The following is a 4,814-nucleotide window of genomic DNA, read 5'->3' as shown; positions in this document are numbered from 1 at the left end:
AAATTCTATCTTGAATTTTAATTTTGAATTTGAAAGCTCTCTTAGTCAACCACTAAAATGCGCAACAATATTTCAAACATTTCTTAGGCTGGGTTGCTTGCACCATCTTACTTTAACAAACGTCAAAAATCAAACTCCATACAAAAAGCACCGGTTATCGTTATTGTTGGGTATTCGCCGCGTGACTGCGATCACCGGCATATTTATTATTGTGCTTATACCAATAAACCTCAGTGCGCTCTAACCGGCCTTTCACTAAACACGTCCCTATTCGCGTATATAACAGTGGCGACGTCTACCCACAAGCAAAAAAAAAATGGCTCATTTTGGGATTTTGGCCACCTTTGACCATAATTCACAGTGTTGGCAAACATTATAAAAATCGGTTGAGTCAATGGTTTATCGCGAATAACATCGGAAGGGCAGAGGATCCTCAGTGTATAAAAAGACGAGCGATCCTTTTGAGTGCACTCAGCGATGGATCATATAAATTGGCAGCAGATTTGGCTTTGCCAAAAGAAGTGCAAGATTTGCCATTTGAAGACATAATTAAGCTTTTCGACGACCACTTCACCCCAAAAACATGCGGATTTGGCGAACGTTTCACTTTTTATGTCGCTACGCAAAAGTTGGGCGAGTCATACACTCAATGGGCGGCACGACTGCGTGGTCTAACAGCTCATTGCGGTTTCCTCAATGTGGAAGAAGCTCTTAGAGATCGCTTTGTGATGGGCATGTTACCGGGGCCGGAACGTGAGAAGCTGTTCGCGCAGGATGTGAAGGCGCTGACACTCTCCAAGGCGCTGGAGCTGGCGGTGAGCGTGCACTGCGCTCGCCAAGGAGCAGCGTCATCGGCGGCGTCGCATGCGCCAAACGACCAGGCGTTATTTAAAATCAGCCAGCAGCAAGATCGCGTAAAAAGTGCAAGTGATAAAAAAATCCAGTGTTCGGTTTGTGGTTATAAAAATCATACGGCATCGGTGTGTAGGTTTGCAAGTTACAAGTGTAAAAAGTGCAACACGAAAGGGCATTTACAGCGAATGTGCAAAAAAGTTAATTACTTGGATAATGCAGTGGTAAACGAGAGCGAGGATGACGACGGTAGGTCAACTTTATATAATATTAGGTCATTTAGTGGGGAGCCAATGGCTGAAATGGTTAATGTTCAGGGCGTGAAAATGAAGTTTCAAATTGACAGTGGGTCGGCAGTCACAGCTATTTCCGATAAAATTTATCAGTTGAAATTTCAAAATGTACCGTTAAAATCAACTAACAAGCGTCTGTTAAGTTACACAGGTGAAAAAATATCTTGTTTAGGTATCATACGCTTAGCATTCACATATAACAACGTAACTAATTCGCTTGATGTTTACGTCGTGAAGCACAGCGGACCGCCGATACTGGGACGCGATTTTATTTCACGTTTCAAACTAGCACTGTTACCTATTAATTTTCTGTCAACGGACGACCTGTTGGAACAATTACAATCACGATATCCATTTGTATTTTCAGATTCTTTAGGCAAATTTAATAAATACAAGGTAACATTACAGTTGACAGAAAACTCAAAGCCCATATTTTATAAGCCTCGTCCAGTTGCTTTTGCCCTGAAATCCAAGATAGATGCGGAAATTGATCGTTTGATAAGTATAGGTGTCCTAAAACCGGTTCAGCATGCAGCATACGCGTCACCCATAGTCCCTGTGCTCAAACGCAACGGTTCAATTAGGTTATGTGCAGACTATTCAGTTTCAATTAATAAACAGTTGTTAGTGGAGCAGTATCCGTTACCCACCGCTCAGGAACTGTTTTCTCGCTTACACGGCGGGACAGAATTCAGTAAACTTGACCTTACACAAGCGTACTCGCAATTTGTTTTAGACGAAGACTCGCAACAACTCACATGCATTAATACTCATCGCGGGTTGTTCAAATACACTAGGCTTGTGTTCGGTTTAGCTAGCGCGCCAGCAATATTCCAACGCGCGATGGATTGTTTGCTGTCGGGGCTGGACGGCGTTGTATGCATGCTCGATGATATCTTGATCACGGGAATTAATAGAGTTCAGCACCTGGAAAGACTAAATGCAGTGTTGAAGAGACTCCAGGACGCAGGACTAACACTTCAAAAAAGTAAATGTGAACTTTTTAAAGATAAAGTTGAATATTTGGGTTACACTATAGATAAATGTGGCTTACATAAATCTCCACAAAAAGTAAAAGCTATTTTAGAGGCCCCCATTCCCTCTAACATTAATCAACTTCAGTCTTTCTTAGGTCTCGTTAACTACTACCGAAATTTTGTACCTAATGCATCAACAATTTTATGCCCACTTTACAAATTATTACACAAGGGACATAAGTGGGAATGGGGTAAAGAACAGAACGATGCTTTCAATCTAATCAAAAAGTGTCTTTCTTCAGATCATGTTCTAGCTCACTTCAATCCCAAGGCTAAGGTTGTGTTGACAGTGGATGCCTCTCCGCACGGGTTGGGGGCAATATTATCGCAAATAGGGGACGATGAAACGGAACGGCCTGTATCTTTTGCTTCTCGTACTCTGAACTCGGCTGAAAAGAAATACTCGCAAATTCAAAAAGAAGCCACAGCTATAATTTTTGGAGTACGGCGTTTTCATCAATATCTGTACGGCAGATCTGTTCCTTTCGTTCTACGTACAGATCATAAACCACTTTTGTCTATCTTTGGCCCACAACGCGGCATACCCGAGGTATCCGCTAACAGATTACAGCGATACGCAATGTTTTTAAGCGGTTACAACTATACAATAGAATACATAAGTAGCAGTAACAATAGCGCCGACTACTTATCGCGGGCCAGTCTGCCAGAGCTCGCCCAGGCGGCTGCGCGTGCGCGCGCCGAGCGAGACGGCACTCCCGATGACGTCATTGACGACCGTGCGTCCTATGTTTGTTTTGTTACAGATGGCACGTTACCTGTCACACTACGCGATATGCGCGAACTTACTAGTAAAGACAGAGTACTTTGTAAGGTTGTAAACTATATATTAAACGGTTGGCCACCTAAGGTATCTGATCCAGTGCTAAAGCCATACTATTTATGTAGGACACAACTTTCTTATGAAAATGGATGTATAATGCGGGGACATAAAGTGGTCATTCCAGAGGCATTAAGACACAAAATTCTAGTAGAATTACACAAATCACATCTGGGGGTGGTAAAAAGCAAAGCTGAGGCCCGTGCTAGATTATGGTTCCCGGGTATTGACAATGCAATAGAGAATATGATAAGTAATTGTGAAGTGTGCATTCAACTAAGGCCATTACCCGGTCGAGCGCCGCTAGCAGTGTGGCCGCACCCTAAGCGGCCATTCCATAGAATACACATAGACTTTCTCGGTCCCATTAATAACCTTACGTACCTAATTGTTGTAGACGCTCACAGTAAGTGGGTTGAGGCTTACTATATGAAATGCACTTCTTCTAGTTCGGTAGTAAGTAAATTAATGGAATTCATATCGCGCTTCGGGCTCCCACAGACGCTTGTTAGTGATAATGGTACGGCTTTTACCTCACAGGAATTTAAAGCATTTTGTATTTCTAACGGAATCTCGCATGTGACGTCACCTGCTTACCACCCGGCTAGCAATGGACAGGCGGAAAGTTACGTTAAAGTAATTAAACGTGGCATTAAGTCATGTATTATTGAAAACAATAAAAAAGATTTGAATGCAAAAATATTAAAGTATTTATTCGATTATAGAAATTCAATTCATTCTACAACAGGATTTTCGCCCGCTCAGCTAGTTTTTGGTCGTAAACTTCGTTCACGCTTGGATCTGACCCCTTAACTGCGCCGCCGTCATCCGACGCCCTCGCAAATAATGTTAAAAACAACCAGTGTTTGCAGAGTAAATCATATGGTGGAAAAAATAAACAGTACTTTAGTGAAGGAGACATTGTGCTTTATAAAACATATAATATTAAGTTTCACCCATGGAATAAGGGTATAGTTATAAAAAAAATAGGAAAAGTAACCTATTTAGTTAAGGATTGTATAACGTCATTAACATGTAAAAAACATAAAAATCAGTTAACGCTTTATAGGGGTACAGCCAATAGTAACCAACAACTGCTTGCTAAAGACTGTGTAATAGAATTAGACGATTTCACAAAGTCACAGTCTATGTCACCGAATAGCATTACCGAGCCCATGAACGTCGGGCAGGTTCCAATACCTCAACGCTCACAGGACGAAGAAGAAGAGGAGTTCTATGAGGCAGTTGAACTAGAAGGAGAGAGTGGGGCAGGTTTGGAATCAGTCTCGCAATCTTCGGAGCCCCCGTTACCAAATGCACGTAGCAGAGCAGCCGGAAGGTTGTTACGGCCCGTACCCCAAGTAGATTATAAACAATTCTTTTGCTTAGATGTTTAATTCTTTTATTGATATGTTCTTAAGCTATTGAGGGAGGAACTGTTGGGTATTCGCCGCGTGACTGCGATCACCGGCATATTTATTATTGTGCTTATACCAATAAACCTCAGTGCGCTCTAACCGGCCTTTCACTAAACACGTCCCTATTCGCGTATATAACAGTTATAGTTACGGTCAAAATTTAGGTGGTGCAACTCAGCCTTAAAATCGATCTAATTGATTCTCAGACGGTCGGCTTAAAGTCGCCACAGAATGCTTCGAAAGCTACCCTTTCTCTTATTGTTCGCTGCGAACTTTAAGAAGCTTTTTAAGTTAAAGAGGTTTCTTAAGTTTCATTATCTGCTTAGACATTCGAGTGTTTTTGTGTGAGTAACTTTAAAAGGAAGTTCTGTGTAAA

General features: G+C 41.8%; 1 pseudogene; it reads left to right on the top strand.

Moving 5' to 3' along the window:
* The first annotated feature begins 316 nt into the window (after positions 1-316).
* LOC135074787 (uncharacterized protein K02A2.6-like) lies at positions 317-4,573 on the top strand (annotated as a pseudogene).
* The last annotated feature ends 241 nt before the right edge of the window (positions 4,574-4,814 follow it).

The sequence above is a fragment of the Ostrinia nubilalis genome, chromosome 9 (genome assembly GCF_963855985.1).
Source record: "Ostrinia nubilalis chromosome 9, ilOstNubi1.1, whole genome shotgun sequence".
Taxonomy (NCBI): Eukaryota; Metazoa; Arthropoda; class Insecta; order Lepidoptera; family Crambidae; genus Ostrinia; species Ostrinia nubilalis.
The sequence above is the reverse complement of the archived record's forward strand: the minus strand, read 5'-3'. Positions and strand labels throughout refer to the sequence as shown.